Raw genomic sequence first — 19432 nt, 5'->3', positions numbered from 1 at the left:
CGACCTGACAGTCTTGATTATCATACTTCAGCTCTTGAGGGAAGTAGGACGGTATATTGCCAGTGCTAGGTATTGGCAAGCTATAAAATATTGTCTCCTTAGTTATTATTGTTAAAAGGGAACAAGCACAAACAACAAGGCCAGGAATAAAAGAGAGTGGGGTAAGGTTTAATGAACCTTTTGTTAAATAACAATGAGTTTGCCATCAGGTCGTTATGATATCGCTTTATATCGTAATATGTTCTACATTGATCAAGGAGTTACACACCTGCAAATTTTCTCTTCCGTACGTTCCTGGCGTCCGAGCAGTAGATTGCTATAAGCACCCACCACAGTATGACAGGTACAGCTTTCATATTTCCCAAACTTGATCACAGGCTGCAACTGATAGGAAATTTAAGAATTAGGGAAATGAAAGTGGCAGACAGACGGTCTTCCAGTAAATTGGGCGGCTGGGGGATCACTCAAACTATCTTCCATCGGACAAATGGTGTCATATCTTCAACCTTCCAGATCCTGAGAGAGGGTGGCAGAAAGGGTCCACTCTGACTGTAAGCATCAGTAACTTAGAAATGGTCTAAATTGGTCTATGATTGCGCGCAGTGCCTTATAGTTGACTCGGGTCCTTTAAATGTTCGTTTTCACTAAAGCGTTTTGTTATTGGTTGTTTGCTTGGAATAAATAATGTTGGTTGGACAAATCCAGATATCTAAGATCGTGGATCGTGGACGCTGCGTAACAATTTAGTAAACGGCTGAAGTCCTTTTGAGAGAACTCCCACTTTTTAGCGATTAATTATGCATGTGTAGCTGAGGGATAAAATACATCGCCCTAGAGAATGTTCAGGTTTCTTCCAATGGCGTTGTCTTCAAGAAACTATGTGGCTTATTATATGTCGAAAAAATTTGATTATTCAAATTGTAGGAGGAGGCTCTTCCGTTTGCTAGTCGGTAACCCTATAATCCGAATTCCCCCAGCAGAAGTCGACTCTGTGACCTTCCTTTAGTAGTCTGGATTATCTACCATTGACCCACAGGAAACCAATCCATTAAATCTCAGGACTTTGTGTACCATTATTGTTTTGAGGAAGGGGATATATAGTTAACATGTCACGAAGTCACTGTCAAGGAAATTCGAAATTAATTCAGCTGAGCCGGCAATAATAGTCAAATTGCCGGCTTTCAAATAAGCTAAGAGAGTGTACATTTACCAGAATGACTGGTGGGAGCCAAGGCGCATTTCTTCGGCTTCTCTGTTCGTGGCATCGATAAGGTATTTACAATTCGTTCTTTTATTTTGACCGAGGCAAAAATTGATCAGATATGTCGACCTTCTCAATGTGGTAAGATAGCGCGACAAAATTGAAGCCAAATTTGCCAAATTACTTCAGCGAGTTGAACCGAGAAAGCAAAATACTTTAAAGGGGCTTTTGTTCAACCCTAGCTCTCAATCAGTTCGTTAGACAATCAAGGAGTGAATCTGACCAAGATGACAAATGTTAAGCAATTTTATTTTAAAGCCCAGGTAACGGCTCATCTCAATAGGGTTTAAATTAAAGTGTTGATCAAAAGCCACGTATTTTGCCAAAATATCGGTTCAGGAAGTCCATATTTCAAATATTTAATTTGCGACAAAGAAATGCTTTTAAACATGAGCCAAATATTCCCCTCGTTCAAAAATGTGCCATGTATCAGGGAGGAAACAATTTAAGGTTTGAAAGTTTTTGTCATCTCCAAAAATTCATTTTTCAGAAGATTTAACCCTATTCAGTTCAGGCTGGGAATTCTTTACATCCCTTTACGTGGAGCGGGAAGTGGGGAAGTGGGTGCGGCACCGAGTGACAATTACGTTATTTAGTGTTAACAGCCGCCGTTTTGGATTTCTCGATATGTCCTTAATCACAGAAAGTCGACCGGTATTTTTCAAAATTTCGCAAAAACAACAGATAAGAGTCAGAATAATGTAACATGTAAAGGTCAAGAGAACAAAACTTAAACTTCGTTATTTGTGCCAATCGAAATTTTTCCCAATCTTGTTTTCATAGAAATATCAAATCACAAAGCTTGCGGGCTTTGGGTTTTTTATAAAAAAAAAGTTATGAATATTCAATGGCGTTACAAAATTTTGTTTTCATTAAACAATATTCCTACTTTCTAAATCTGTGCAGTTGTAGTCAGATGCATGAACACTACTTTCTCAAGATAAAAATAATTAACATTATATATTTTCGTTCTAAATAGTTAAAACGTTCCTCCCTTTACATGGTACTCTTTTGGTATTTTCTTCTTGGATAAATTAACACTTAATGCTGCTTCATTTTATTTCACTTTTTTGTTTGTTTGCTTTGTTTTTCTTTTTTTCGTTTGACTATTTTTCATGGCTGACCTTGAGTTTGTTTTTTCCCTTTTTATAGGGCTAATTATTGTCAACAACTTTAGACCCTCTTATGCCTTAAGGTGAGTGGACACAAGTTTGTACGCAGTCAGCGGCAATTCGCGTGACCGCACGGTTTTTAAATCAGACAAACAAGCATGGCGGCGAATTGTTTTTTCCTGTTTTTGTCGGCTTTTGAAACAAAGTCCTCAAACCACGAAAAGGAAAAAACGAGTCATTTAAGATACAATGAACTGTGTTGACTTTTGAAAAAATGTGTGGCAATCAGTTTGCACAACTACAATGCACCAAAAGAAGTCAGAGTACAGCGTGACTTACTGTAAGTTGCCAAGAGGAGAGCCGCAATAATTATTTTCTTTTCAGTCTTCCACTAACTATCCTGCTTTTGGTGTTGTTTCAAGAACAGCGTGTTGTGGAACAAATGACAAGAACAGCGAGAAAACCACTCAGAAAAAAAAACCCACCCATTTTATTTTTCGCGCACCGTGAAAGCCGCAAAGCACAAGAAATGAACGGAGCAACCACGGCTGAACTTTGCAAACGCCGCTTATTTCGTCCAACCGAAAACAAGGAGATGACAACACCTAGACGGAACCACGCATTCTTCGCAAAAAGAGCCACGACCCAAAGAATGCTAGTAGAGAAATGGTGAGTGCAAACTGTGGGAATTGGTAAAATATTTGCATTCCTTCTTGGGTTATGTGTAAACTAACAAACACTTCAAAAAGATCATAAACGTTTTAGCATTTTGGTACAATGTGCTTACATGCTTTATACAAAAATTTTTAATTGTCCAAAGCAAAATGACTACAAGATGCTTTGAAATAGGTAAATAACTTAAAAATTCGTTCCTATCCATTTCTCCTGGGTCCCCTTTCTATTACTGATGCGGTGACGGAAATAAAGAAACGACGTGCAAGCATTAGTTCTGTCGCATGCCATAAATGTGGCAGAAAAAAAAATGAAGTTTTTACTTCCAGACGGCACCATAGTGACAGAAGAGGTCCTGGAGCCTATGACATAAACACATGAGTCGCGTTCGGTGCCGTTGACAGTGCTATAAGATATAAACACGTCAACATCTTTTTCACGACATTAAATGTCGCCACAATTAAAAAGAAAGGGAAATTGGTCTTGCTGTTGAACAGGCTGCTGCTAATTCTTGCAGAATGGCTTTGCAATATGAAACTGATATTGAAAAATTTCATGGGAAGACCCCTGACCCTGATGGCTTGATACCTCTCTCTATTTCATATGATATGCAATGGTTAAAACGTGGGAGAGCTAATGATGCGCTGACAGGGCATGGAGCAATCACGGGCTTTAAAACCAAATAAGTCCTTGACTGCTCTTGTGCAAATAAATTATGTCGTATCTGGGAAAGTGTTCGGTCAAAAGGTAAAAACCAGCTCATCATGAGTGCTGCCAAAATCACAAAGCTTCGTCAAAGTCAATGGAACCTGACGTAGGAGATACGCTATTTGAAGATTCTCTGTTTTCATTGGAGATGATGACAGTTCCACAATTGCTAATTAAGATTCATGAAGAAGTGGCATACAGTGTAGAAAAATGATCTGACAGCGCTCATGCTACAAGAACACTTGTGAATCATCTCCACAAGATCAGGTCATAGAAAAGCAATTCCCCTGGAGAATCTGTCTTGTCACAGAAAGTTACTGATTATGTTATGAAATGCTTTAGCTACTGCTTAAACCCATACAAAGGGGATCCAGAAATAATGAGAACATCATTTATTGCCCTTGTGCCCCATGCATTTGGTGACCACAAAAAATGTGAGGAAACACAAATCGAACTGTTGTAAGTGGCTCCAAAATCCTGACACCTTTTCCCGCAATGATCTCCCTAAAGGTAAAGACTTGAAGGGAGAAAATCTGAACGAAAATTTACCTAAATTGTTCAAGTATACTCGAGTGACACTGTTATTAACAAACTTGTGGAAAATGCCTCCTCGCAAAGCAATGAAAGCTTACACAGTACAGTAGGTTCGAAGTTCCTAAAATAAGGTTTTTATCGAGGAAGGGAAAGCGCAGATCAAAGAATTGTTGATGCTGTTGCTCAGACAAACCTTTGTAAACAATACCTACTAGACACTTTACACTGTGTTGATATAGAACGTGGCCAAATTAGTGAACAAAAAATAGCACTAATTGACTATGAGAGAAAGGCCAAACAGAAGCGGAAGTCAAGCATTGAATTTAAGAAACAACGTAGACTGAATTATTTGAAAAGGAAATCGAGAAACAAATCTGAATCAAATCGAGAGAGAATCAGCTACGAAAGTGGCATTGCCCTGACCCTTGACCCTGAACTGTTCCAAAAAGCAATAGTCACGCAACAAGAATTGAAGGAATTAGAAAAATTTGTTCCCACCTTCAGCGAACGACCTCGAAAGAAGAACATCACCTGTCCTGTCGATGAAAGCAGTTCTTGTGGTTTTGGTTTTGTTATATTTGACACTGAAACAAGCTGTGCAGGCAAGCACGTTGAAATAATTCAGTTAGCAGCCGAGACAAAGTAAGGAGCCTCGTTTTCTAGATTTACTACACCGACAAACAATTCCTTTGCGCGAATGTCTTCGACCAAATTGTACTTATTGGCCATTTCGATACCCACATCCTGCTAAAAACACTCCAAGATAACTCGCCAGAGCTTCTTCAAAGGATGAATGAGTTAAATGTTCACTTTGCTGACAGTCTAGTCTTGTTCCGCAACTTGTTCAAAGATAATCACGAGGCGTTCAAACAAGACTACGGCTCATTCGTGAAAATGTATCAAGGGTCACTACGCAGACCTTTTTGGCACTGACTTTTATTGTCACGATGCACTTGAGGATGTAAAAGCACTTAAAAAAATTCTCTTTAAGTCCTCCTTTCACTTATTCCCTTTTATAATTGTCGACAAAAGCGGTACTACGGAACTTAACTCGGCTATCGAAGGAATGTATTACCTCGATAAAAGTCACGCTCTCTTGGAGTCCTTCGACGGCGCAATCAGCGATTCCTCACAAGGCGGAGTTATGAAGAAGTTCATTGCTAAAAAACCTTGCAGATTCCGGTATCGGCTATCATCACCTGAAGCAACTATTTGAGGCACAAGGAGAAAAAGAGCTTCTCGCCATTTTGGCAAATCCGCCAACAAACAGTCGAACTCATCGCGTTCGTGGAACTGCAGTTCCTTTGACATTACAGTTAATTTTAAGTCATTTTAAAAGAACTCAGGGTGGATTTGATTTATATTGTAGCGTGTCCTATTCATGGAGCGTATCGATGAACACGAAAGTACAATTATACGAATTTCCGTGAAATTATCTTGTGTTTGCACATGCGTACTAAGGAGGGCCTGTGAGACTGCTCTATTTTTTTACCTTTTAAGACGACGTACACAAAGGAGAATTTTTCAAAATTCTTCTTATTAGAATTTGATGAAATTTGGCAATATTATTATTTTTACCACATAATTCAAATAATAAGAAGTCTAATACAGAAGTCGAACAAAGGAATTCTGGGGAACAATCAATATTTACTGGGCAGCTTTATTATTAATTTTTTACCAAACCGTTTGTTGAAATTTGTTCAACTTAATGAAAAACAATAAAAACCATTTATTGAAAGCTGTGTCGAGCTCAGGGCAAAATCTAATGAATGGATTTTACGAAAGCCTCATTAAAATGAAATTTTGGGCTTGTTTTCAATAATTTGCGTTGCCATGGAAACAGTTGAAAGGGCCAATATTAGTCATTAATAAAAATCTCCCATTACTATACTTTCTTTTTGCAAGTTTCAGCTTCTAAAATACTTAAAACCTATCAAAACTGTGTTCAGTCACCTTAAAGCCAAAAAGTAACTATTAAGAACAAGACGTTAAAATGATACTTTCTGCTCCGAAAGAACATTCATTACGAAATAACCACAGTGCGAAATGGCCTTTCATTAAAATACTAGTTTTGAAAGAGACACCGCGAAAAGGACTTCAGTCCTGTATACTTAAAGTCTTTAAATTATGTGACCACGCAAAAATGGAGATCCATCATTAAAACGTGTGTAAAATTCGCTATTTAATTTGGGAACAATGAACAAAGGAAGTGTACAATTACTTTTGTATTTAGAAGAGGCAGAATGCGGACATCAACCAGTACAGGTTAAATGAAAAAAAAAAGAAAATTACAATATAAAACAGTGTAGTCTAATCTTATCTAAATAATGGAATAAAATGCAACATAAAGAACTTGATATTTTTAATTTTTGTCTGATTTGGGATCACTCCAACTATTGAGTGAGACAACGAGGTGATCTAAACTGATACGCAAGAGTCCGCAGGCGAGTAAGCGAGCAACGCAGGCCAACTTCGATGACGGAGAGAACGAGGTACGCGCACGACCACGAATTAAGAAGAGTTGGAGATTCTTTTGGATAAAAGAGATAAAATATATAATCTATTTCTATTGCAACTTCAAACGATACGATAGAGTAACTGCAGCTTTCTAGCGTAACTGAAATTCTGAGTCAACTACAACATAATTTTAGCCTTCCTAACAAATCATTTACCACTTCTGAATACAACAACCCAGCACGTAGAGTAATTGTGGCACTGTTGACCACTTGGGTATTTATTACCAGCTACAAATTTTGCGAAAGAGGATGAGATACCGTCATTCAGAGCTTCAACGCGGTTTAAATTTATAACCTTCTTCACAACTTACCTTAACTCAAGTTGATCATCTGATATCCCCAAAGACAATGTCCTTGAAGGAAAGGAGCCAAAAAGGTATAATAGATAAGGGTGTGGAAAATGCTGACATGTCGCTTTGCTATTGGTTGGTGATGATTTCATAGGGTGTGGGCTTTTTAAATTGACAGGTTAACATGTCGATCTGCCATTGGCTGCTGATGACCTCATTTATCTATGATTGGCTATTGACGAACAATTGTAAATTTTCAGGATTGTGGGGCCATATAATTTACACATTATTTAAAATTACATTCGGTAGACAGTATGATATTTTTTTGATAAATCGCGCAAATGTGCTTCAAAAAATGTAGAACAAGAAGTGGTTCTTAAAATAACAATCGCCAAAGTCGTACCAAACCATAGCTATTCTGATTTCATTTTATTATGGCAATTGTTTTTGGACTTATTTCTCCACTTGGCATGCCGAAGACTTTTACTTTTCTTAAATATGGGTGGATTTGGGCTGATGAAATCTTTTGCAAAACGAGAGTCGTTTAGAGTGTACAGATCGCAGATTCCCAAGGAAGATCCTAGGGCTGTGATTCAACGACAATGATTCGCCCCTGGTGCAGTGCGCCCATGATTAAAGGAAAATAAAAGATCTTATTTTTCTTTAATATACACTTAGATTCTGGAATCAAGTACTTGTGAATTATTTTCTGGGTGGTTTCAATAGCGATGTGCTCAGCATTTTTAGTTGAAAAAGGATGACTAATGCTATGAAAGCTCAAAAAATACCGTGACGCGCCTAATTGGCGTCTAACGTTTTCCATCACATCACAGTTCCTCAGTTCTAAGGCTTTTTGTGACATCCAGATAATTTCATAAGCAACACATTTTTGTAACGAAAAATACAAATACAATGTCGCGCTAGTTCAAATAATCTCAGCTTGACACAGGTTAAATGGGAAAAAGGAGATTAAACTATAGAACAGTGTAACTTAATCTAAATAATGGAATAAAATGCAACATAAAGAATTTTTTTTTAAATTTTTGCTAGGTCAAAATTTTGCCTGATTTGGGATCACTCCAACTATTGAGTGAGACAACGAGGCTCACACGAGCCTCAGTGATATAAACATACACGCAAGAGTCCGCAGGCGAGTAAACGTGCAAAGCGCGTGCAAGCCCAGAACTGGACCGCCTTCAATGACGGAGAGAACAAGGTACGTGCACGAACACGAATTAAGAAGAGTTGGAGATTTTTTTGGATGAAAAAGATAAAATATATAATATAGTTCAATTGCAACTTCAAACGATACGATAGAGTAACTGCAGCTCTCTAACGTAACTGAAATTCGGAGTCAACGACAACATAATTTTAGCCTTCCTTACTAGTCCTTAACCACTTCTGAATACAACAACCCAGCACACAGAGTAATTGTGGCACTTTTGACCACTTGGGTATTTATTACCAGCTACAAATTTTGCGAAAGATAAGATACCGTCATTCTGAGCTTCAGCGCGGTTTAAATTTATAACCTTCTTCACAACTTACCTTAACTCAAGTTGATCCTGCGATCTCACCAAAGACAATGTCCTTGAAGGAAGGGAACCAAAAAGGTTTAAAAGATCAGGGTGTGGAAAATGCTGACATGTCGCTTTGCTATTGGTTGGTGATGATTTCATAGGGTGGGAGCTTTTTGAAATGACAGGTTAACATGTCGATCTGCCATTGGCTGCTGATCACCTCATTTATCGATAATTGGCTATTGACGAACAATTGTAAATTTTCAGGATAGTGGGGCCATGTAATTTATACATTATTTAAAATTACATTTGGTAGAAAGTATAACATTTTCTGGTAAAACGCCCAATTGTGCTTCTAAAAATGTAGAACAAGAAGTGGTTCTTAAAATAACAATCGCCGAAGTCGTACCAAACCATACCTTTGCTGATTTCATTTTATTATGATTAAATGATTAAAGGAAATTAAAAGATCCTCTTTTTCTTTAATATACGCTCAGATTCTGGAATCCTGTACTTGTCAATTATTTGCTGGACGATTTCAATACCGATGTGGAAAGTATTTTTAGTTGAAAAAGGATGGCTAATGCTATGAAACCTCAGGAAAGACCGTTACGCGCCTAATTGGCGTCTAACGTTTTCCATCAGATCACAGTTTCTCAGTTCTAAGGCTTTTTGTGGCATCCAGATAATTTCATAAGCAACACATCTTTGTAATGAAAAATACAAATCTAATGTCGTGCTAGTTCAAATAATCTCAGCTTGACAAATAGCTGCTGTTAGCCACATCTTTTGCGACATGGCACACAGACAAGTGAAACACAATAAAATATAACCTTAATTGTCTTATTGATAAAGTTTCTTTCGTTTTTAAAACCATTATTTCCTTTATCTGTGAATAACAGCAGTCGCATGCGGAAAAATATATTTTAATCCGCTAACAATTCAAGGCAACACGGTTACCGAAAACACAAATTTTTTTCATATATAATTTTCCGGAGCAAAAGGACCCAGTTCCTAATGTAAGAAGCGCTGTGAAGGATAAATAAATGAATATGAATATGAATATATGGAACATCATATATTGAACTGTGGATAAAAGATTAGATAGAAGAAAGATCCTCGCAGTTAGTACACAACTTAAGCAGTTGCGAAATTGAATGGGAGTCGAATCCCCGACCCCTAACTCTTTTCTTTTTCTTTCCTTTCCTTTTCTTTTTTTTAATCGGTCTACCTACCATACCGAGCCTTGAACTGAAGCCTAAGTGTTAGGGTTGGATCCCCTGTCCATCTGCTTTACCAATACACTACGAGAAATTTGTTGGAAATTACCCCTCAATAAATATATTTTATATGTTGTAAGCCATTAAAAATCAACACAACAATACAAAGGCATTTCTTTCTTATGTGTTGCACTTGCCTTGCCATTTTCACTGAAAAATGTGCCTTTTTTACCCCTTGATTGGCCGGTCTCGGTTTGGGTCTTTCCCCTAGTCATAGCCCCATGCAACCATGTTACAGTGATTGTAGAGCGTTAACGAGTCTTGGCTGACGTCACTCCTTGGAGTTGTTGCTTGTGCTCCAAATCGTCGTATTATTATTTTTGTGTCTTTCCTTTGCTGCTTCGTCCATCGCTTCCCCTACATCAATGCCATACTACCGCGTCTGTTATTTGACTGACCTTCGCCCATCGTTCCAAGCCTTTATGCAACTTTTAAAGCCGCCTAATATTCTTGCGGATTACGAATGGTGAACAGAATAGTACAAGGAACACAATCTAAACGAAATGTCCGCCAGTTGGGTGCAGGCATGCCCCCAGGACGAGCAATATTGGTATATATTGTAAGATCCCAACCTTTACGAAGTTCATCAGGACTGACAAAGCATTCCTGTAGCGCTCTATGCGCCCTTCGAGATTCGCCGAAGGAAGACGAGATATCAGATAACACATGTAGCCCGCACGTCTGTGTAAGCGAACGTTAAGCGAGAACCTCTGGTTTTATTTTAGGAACGACAGCAGCAAAAAAAGGACGTAAAACAAAAAGGAAGTTAAAGAAAAACTTTATTTTTAATAGTTTACGGCAGTTGCGATTAAAAACCACTGCTTAATCTGCCGTTCTTTTTACGGCTCACGCGAAAACATATCACTTAATTCTAAACATTTTTAGAACGTGGCCAAATTAAAATGCGTACAAAGTGCTAAAATTGTCAAATTTTGTCTAGATTTCCCGTATTTTTTTTTTTTTACCTAAAATTCGAAAATTTTGGCAAAACCCATAGAAAGAAAATACAGAAACTAACACGAACAAAGCGAAGTAATCCCCGCGGCACACTATTGTTGTCCCTATTGTTTCCTTTGAATGAAGACTTTATGCTTAATTAATGAATGGGGCTGTGAGGAAATCTTGCCAGAATTATTTCTGTGGGAGAATCATTCCCAGAGTTATGAATTGTTTTGAAAATTTTGCGTTGGACTTGCCGTGTATTCCGCAGCGCATATTTCTAAACACGCTCTAATTAATTTTAAGCGCTCACTGAAATGTTTCGCGTAAGCAGTTTGCTTTATATACACTTAAGATATATATAACTCCAGAAAGGGTGAGGAATTTTTAACATTATTACGTGTTATTACGTTCATACAACAAGCAGCCTTGTATGTATATAAATGCTATTAAAAAAGGAATTGTGAAGCTCCGCTTTTAGGCTGGGCTAAATATATATATTATTCACGAAGTACTTTTACTGCAGGGAATTGTATACCTTCGACAATAACTTATTTCGTATACATAGAACAACGCAATATTTCCCAAAATCATTCCAACAGATATTTAGAGATTATAAAAACGATTTGCGTGTTTTAAAGACGGTAGAATTATTTGTTTTTGTGTGCGAGGCTCTCAAAGCCGTGTAATAATTCAGCGCCTCAAATGACGATTTTAACTGGTTTTCGTTATTTGCATTTTTCTTTGAAATAAAAGGATATTTCACTGGAAAAACTTTACAGTAATTTAAGTTATATCCTAGCCTATCTAGCATCAAAATATGAAAGAAATCGAATTTTCCACCTTTGCCACGATAAGTTTGATTTTTACGGACAGCCGTTTTTGAATCGTCAATCATGTCGACTTCTTCTTGTTAGTAAGGTGTTTATACCATAAGCAAAGTAATATATGATTGCTTGTAGATATAGAATTTCTCTTCTCGTGTAAGACATTAAGTGACATTATATGACACTCTGACACTAACTTTGTTTTTAAATGTTTGACATTAACACCTTGAATACAAGTTTCTGTAGTAAAACTAAGAAAAGTTATGTAACTGTTGATCATAAAAATCTTTATGTCCCCAAATTCCATGTTTGAATAATTACTAAGTCAATATATTGTAGATATGAAGATTGCTTTATACAGGACCACCGCCAATAAGAATATTCTTTTATTAACACTCACTTGCTTTATCAATTTAGATGTTTACTGGAAACTCTGACCGTAACACCGTTGTTTATCATAATCGACACCCACCAATCAACGCACGATTCATACGCTTCCGTCCGACAGCTTCATATGGCGGTATATATGATTCAAGATAGTGCTCTATGACTGTAAAAATATCACTTACTTATTGAAGTAAAAGGCGTTCTCTGGTTAAAATAGATTAAAAACATAAGCTTTCGGCGATCAGTCTATAGCCTTTAACAAATGAAAAAATGTCGCGCGCAAACGGAAATATATAACAAGAGGATGCGAAAGTTTGAGAATAAAAAGAAATGTAAAAAAAGTAAGAAGATAAAAATGTAAATGAGGACTAATTAAAATAGTTAAGAATGGAGTTTTGCCTTGGTAACGGTTTTGAGTTGTTATCTGTGTCGACGATTTTTGCACTGCTGGCCAGGATGCTAGTGTTTTTTCGCATGCGGTAATTGCCTTTGTGTCTGGCACAAGTATTATCGAAATCAATGCGATGATTGTTTTGCCACGTATTGTTGGCAACATTTGAGCCATTTGAATAGTTCTTCAAGTTTCGTTGATGTTCCATTTTTCGGGTTTGGAAGCATCTTGCGGTTTGTCCTATGTAGTCTCAAGGACAGTCTTTACATGGAATTTTGTCCCCAAATTTTTATGTTTCATTAACAACTAAGTCAATGTATTTTATATATGAAGATTACTTTATACAGGAACAACGCTAATAAGAATACTTTTTATTTATCAACCTAGGTGTATACTGGAAATTGTGACATGAGATATGTATTTTTATCTTATCTTATTATTATTATTATTATTATTATTATTATTATTATTATTATTATTATTATTATTATTATTATTATTATTATCATTATTCAAGGTAGTGTTCTATGACTGTAAAGATATCAGTTACCTGTTGAAGTAAAAATTTTTCTCTGGTTCATCATCATCATCATCATCATCATCATCATCATCATCATCATCATCATCATCAACATTTTATTTATTTGCATAACAAAAAAAGAAGAAATTATTAATTTACAATAATGGCGAGGAGACCTCAAGAAACCACAAGCTCCAGTTGTTCAAATGCCAGATAACTTTATCCTGTGGATAAGTCACCACCCGACAGTTTCAATTTGTGCAAATAGTTCAGTATTTCCTCTTGTTCAAGCGAATATGCATACTCCAACCACAGTTAAGTTTGGTAGTGTACCAAACCCTTGGACAACGTTTAACGTGAAGTATATTTTAGACCCTGAATAGTGCCTTATCCAGGGGATAAAGTTATCCGGCCTAGGAACAAGTGAGGCCAGGCTTATAAGAGAAGTCACCTCGGCTGTCATTAATTAGTAAAAATATGGTACTGCGTAAGTGCCGCTTTGTCAATAAGAATATCCTTAAAAAGAATTAAAAAGATTAAAAACAAAGGTTAAAAATATTAAAAACATAAGCTTTCGGCTATCAGTCTATAGCCTTTAACAAATGAAAAGATGTGGCACGCAAACGAAAATATATACCAAGAGGGTGAGAAAGTTTGAGAGTAAAAAGAAGTGTTAAAAAAGCTAGCAGATAAAAATGCAAATGGAGACTAATTACAATGAAATAGAGAATTGCCTAGCAACGGTTTTGAATTGTTATCTTCGTCGACGATTTTTGCAGTGTGCCAGGATTGTAGTGTTTCTCGAACGCGGTAATTGCCTTTGTCTATGACACAAGCATTATCGAAATTAATGCAATGATTGTTTTGCCACGCATGGTTTGCAACATTTGAGCTATTTGAATAGTTCTTCAAGTTTCGTTGTTGTTCCTTTTTTCGGGTTTGGAAGCATCTTGCGGTTAATCCTATGTAGTTCCAAGGACAGTCTTTCCATGGAATTTTGTCCCCAAATTTCATGTTTCATTAATTACTAAGTCAATATATTGAGGATATGAAGATTGCTTTATACAGGACCACCGCCAATAAAAATATTCTTTTATTAAAAAACCTGTTTTATCAATTTAGGTGTTTACTGGAAACTCTGACCGTAACATCGTTGGTTATCATAATCTACACCCACCAATCAAGGCACGATTCATACGATTCCGTCCGACAGCTTCATATGGTCGTATGTGATTCAAGGTAGTGCTCTATGACTATAAAGATATCAGTTACTTATTGAAGTAAAAAGCATTCTCTGGTTAAAAATATTGAAAACATAAGCTTTCGGCTATCCCTCTATAGCCTTTTTTGAGAATAAAAAGACGTGTGAAAAAAGCTAGAAGATAAAAATGTAAATAAGGTTTTATTACAATAGATAGAGTATTGCCTAGGCAACGGTTTTGAGTTGTTATCCGCCGTGGCCGACGACTTAAGCTGTGTGTCATGATTCTAGTGTTTTTCGAACGAGGTAATTGCCTTTGTCTATGACGCAGGCATTATCGAAATTAATGCAATGATTGTTTTGCCACGCATGGTTGGCAACATTAGAGCCATATGAATAGTTCTTTAAGTTTCGTTGATGTTCCTTTTTTCGTGTTTGAAAGCATCTTGCGGTTTCTTCTATGTAGTTCCAAGGACAGTCTTTACATGGAATTTTGTCCCCAAATTTCAGTTTCATTAATTACTAAGTCAATATATTGAGGATATGAAGATTGCTTTATACAGGACCACCGCCAATAAGAATGTTTTTTTTTATTAAAACCCACTTGCTTTATCAATTTAGGTGTTTATTGGAAACTCTGACCTTAACACTGTTGTTTATTATAATTTCTGACCCACCAATCAAGGCACGATTCATACGCTTCCGTCCGACAGCTTCATATGGTCGTATATGATTCAAAGTAGTGCTCTATGACTGTAAAAATATCAGTTACTTATTGAAGTAAAAAGTTTTCTCTGGTTAAAATAGATTAAAAAACATAAGCTTTCGGCGACCAGTCTATAGCCTTTAACAAATGAAAAAATGTGGCGCACAAACGGAAATATATAACAAGAGGGTGCGAAAGTTTGAGAATAAAAAGAAATGTGAAAACAGTTAGAAGATAAAAATGTAAATGAGGACTAATTAAAATAGTTAAGAATGGAGTTTTGCCTAGGTAACGGTTTTGAGTTGTTATCTGTGTCGACGATTTTTGCACTGCTTGCCAGGATTGCAGTGTTTTTCGCACGCGGGAATTGCCTTTGTATATGGCACAAGCATTATCGAAATCAATGCGATGATTGTTTTGCCACGTATTGTTGGCAACATTTGAGCCATTTGAATAGTTCTTCAAGTTTCGTTGCGTTGATGTTCCATTTTCGGGTTTAGAAGCATCTTGCGGTTTGTCCTATGTGGTTCCAAGGAGAGTCATAACATGGAATTTTGTCCCCAAATTTTTATGATTCATTAATAACTAAGTCAATATATTTTAGATATGAAGATTGCTTTATACAGGACCACCGCTAATAAGACTATTTTTTATTTATCAACTTAGGTGTTTACTTGAAACTCTGACCGTAACACCGTTGTTTATCATAACCTACACCCACCAATCAAGACACGATTCATACGCCTTCGTCCAACAGTTTCGTATGGTCGTATATCATTCAAGGTAGTGTTCTATGACTGTAAAAATATCAGTTAGTTGTTGAAGTAAAAAGCCTTCTCTGGTTAAAATAGATCAAAAACATAAGCTTTCGGCGATCAGTCTATAGCCTTTAACGAATGAAAAAATGTGGCGTGCGAACGGAAGTATATACCAAGAGGGTGAGAAAGTTTGAGAATAAAAAGAAGTGTGAAAAAAGCTAGAATTTAAAAATGTAAATGAGGACTTATTACAATAGAATGGAGAATTACCTAGGCAACAGTTTTGAGTTGTTATCCGCCGGGGTCGACGAGTTTAGCTGTGTGTCAGGATTCTATTTTTTTTCGCACCCCGTAAGTGCCCGTTGTCTATGACACAAGCATCATCGAAATCAACGCAATGATTGTTTTGCGACGCATGGCTGGCAACATTTGGGCCAATAGAATAGTTTTTCAAGTGTTGTTGATGTTCCTTTTTTCGTGTTTGGAAGTATCTTGCGGTTTCTCCTATGTAGTTCCAAAGACAGTCTTTACATGGAATTTTGTCCCCAAATTTCATGTTTCATTAATAACTAAGTCAATATATTGTAGATATAAAGATTGCTTTATACAGGACCACCGCCAACAGGGATATTATTTTATTGAGAATCACTTGCTTTATCAATTTAGGTGTTTACTGGAAACTCTGACTGAAACGCAGTTGTTTATCATGATCTAGACCCTTCAATCAAGGCACGATTCAAACGCTTTAGTCCGAAAGCTTCGTATGGTCGTATATCATTCAAGGTAGTGCTCTATGACTGCAAGAATATCAGTTACTATTGAAGTAAAAAGCGTTCTCTGGTTAAAATAGATTAAAAATATACGCTTTCGGCTAACAGTCTATAGCTTTTAACGAATAAAAAAATGTGGGGCGCGAACGGAAATATATACCAAGAGCGTGCGAAAGTTTGAGAATAAAAAGAAGTGTGAAAAAAATTAGAAGATAGAAATGTAAATCAGGACTAATTACAATAGAATGGAGTACTGCCCAGTCAACGGTTTTGAGTTGTTATCTGCGTCGACAATTTTTGCTCTGTGTCAGGATTCTAGAGTTTTTCGCACGCGGCAATTGCCTTTGTCTATGACACAAGCATTATCGCAATCAATGCAATGATTGTTTTGCCACGCATGATTGGGAACATTTGAGCCATTTGAATAGGTCTTCAAGTTTCGTTGATGTTCCTTTTCTCGGGTTTGCAAGCATCTTCTGGTTTCTCCTATTAAGTTCCAAGGACAGTCTTTTCATGGAATTTTGTCCCTAAATTTTATGTGTTATTTATTACTAAGTCAATATCTTGAAGATATGAAGATTGCTTTTTACAGGACCACCGCCGATAAGGATATTTTTTTATTAACGATCACTTGCTTTATCAATTTAGGTTTTTACTGGAAACTCTGACTGTAACACCGTTGTTTATCATGAGTTACACCCACCAATCAACGGGCACGATTCATACGCTTCCGTCCGACAGCCTCGTATGGTCGTATATGATTCAAGGTAGTGCTCTATGACTGTAAAGATATCAGTTACTTATTGAAATAAAAAGAGTTCTCTGGTTAAAAATATTGAAAACATAAGCTTTCGGCAATCAGTCTATAGCCTTTAACGAATGAAAAAATGTGGCGTGGAAACGGAAATATATACCAATAGGGTGCGAAAGTTTGAGAATGAAAAGAAGTGTGAAAAAAACTAGAAGATAAAAATGTAAATGAGGACTAACCACAATAGAATGGAGTATTGCCTAGGCAACGGTTTTGAGTTGTTATCTGCTTCGACGAGTTTTGCTGTGTGCCAGGATTGTAGTGTTTTTTGCACGCGGTAATTGCATTTGTCGATGACACAAGCATTATCGAAATGAATTCAATTGTTGGCAACTAACCTTATGTTAGTTTTTGTTGTGAGATTTTATTTAATTGTGAATTTTTTCCTTATTTTCCGTTTGATTCTTACTCAAATAGCAGAAGACGTACAATAGCAGACATTTACAAAATAAAAATAGTTTTGTCTCAACCCCCCCCCTTCCCTTCCTCTCTCCCACCCTCCCTGCCTGTTTTGCTAACCTGGCCCCACTCTCTCTCTCCCGAACGTGTTTTAACCGCACCACGAATTGGCTTTGAAATTGGCGCGAGTTCTGAGCTCAGATCTAAGTCATTTGAGCTAACATTTTGTTTGGATTCCTTAAGCAAAGTTTTCCTGAGGACATCATTGAGGCTAGTGAGGGAAGAAGTCTTACGACTGCAGTTCCTGCCTCGTCTAATATGCTTCCTTCCTTGTTCTCTTTTGAGTTAAACGGCTCTATTTTCAGTTACTCGGGCGAGAACTAAAGATTGCATATTGTGAGATTAGCTTGACACTCTTTGGCCGTAGAAAGTAGGTCTTACGAATGATTTCTAGTCGGTAAGCGTGAAAGTATTGGGAATTTTTGGCCCAACCAGAGACTTAGTTTATTTTCTTGCTGAAAACCGCTGTATATTATTCCCCGTTCAAACGTTTTTTGTCAACATCCGTGACTTTAAGTTAAATGGCAAATCACGAGCAAGAATTGGCAAGGATTTTCTCTTCAAAAAGTGTGAGTTTGAAAAACTATTCGATACTCTTTCGCCCTTATAACTGTAGCGTTGTTAGGATAGTGATCGATTAGTCGAGAAGTGCGATTTTGGGCGGTGCGCGACAAATGCAGACTACGGACGGCATTTCCCTGTTCATTTTAAAAATAATATTGTGTAACCTCCGCCATTCCCCATCATGCGCTGTCCGCTTGGTACGCTTTAAGGCTACTTGGCTACTTTCACAGTTGTCCTGAAGGACAACCGTGAAGACGTGCCGACCTGCATACCTCCGGATTTTTGCGACTTTGGAATTTAACGAGAATTATGTGCTAGAGTTTTTGATTCCATGGAGTGTTGCTGATTCACTAGCTCGCGGCATTTAGTACGAGGTGATATAATTCCCTGTGGAGGCATGTATAATGTTTACGAAATTTTACGAGCTAAAATCTCGCACAGGAATTTTTAAATTCAAACTAACCTTAGCATGGCGACCACTTGAGCAACACGTCTATATATTTTTTGCTATTCTAACTTTGACCAACTTTGAACTTGTATATCTCGATAACCAATCAAAATATCGAAAAAGACTTATTAATGTCTCGTGAATAACGCTCTGCAGCTATTTCGCTCATGCCAGGCGTTCGATACCCGATAAATTCAATCCAACAGGCCTCGTTCGTCGGCGAGTTTACCCGATCCTGATAAAAGGAGGAAAATTCAGCTATCCCACAATGCCTCGCTTCCAACTATATTATCAACTCGATGTTGATACGCGATCCCGCATTTGCGATGGGGCTTCTCGGAGTGAACGCTGATCTGCTCTCTCCGTCGCCATTGCTTTACGTGAATTGCTTAGATTTAGACAGTCAGAGTTATGTCAATTCGTCAAACTTAGCCTGTTGTCGGTTTCAAACGGTCATGGGACACGTTAGTTTTCCAAAAGACTCGCGAGAGTGGCTTCTTTGCTTGTTTGTGCGATCAGAAGCGTTGAACGGCCGCTTGCCACTCGACTCTTCTTCGACTTCTTCCATGCATTTACCGTTTGCTTGAATATCGACTTAAAAGGAAGCATTTATGTCACCACTTAATGTCCTTACACGAATAGAACCGAACAGACGTGCTTAAAGTACTGTTCATTTCGACCGGGTAAACGAGTGATCGTTCAAAAGCAGCATTATGCAGTTGTTTACATTTTTTTTGTTTGGCGCCAATTTAGGCAAA

Source organism: Pavona decussata, unplaced genomic scaffold (genome assembly GCF_977016875.1).
Source record: "Pavona decussata unplaced genomic scaffold, jaPavDecu1.1 SCAFFOLD_198, whole genome shotgun sequence".
Taxonomy (NCBI): domain Eukaryota; kingdom Metazoa; phylum Cnidaria; class Anthozoa; order Scleractinia; family Agariciidae; genus Pavona; species Pavona decussata.
This window is presented reverse-complemented; position numbering follows the sequence as displayed.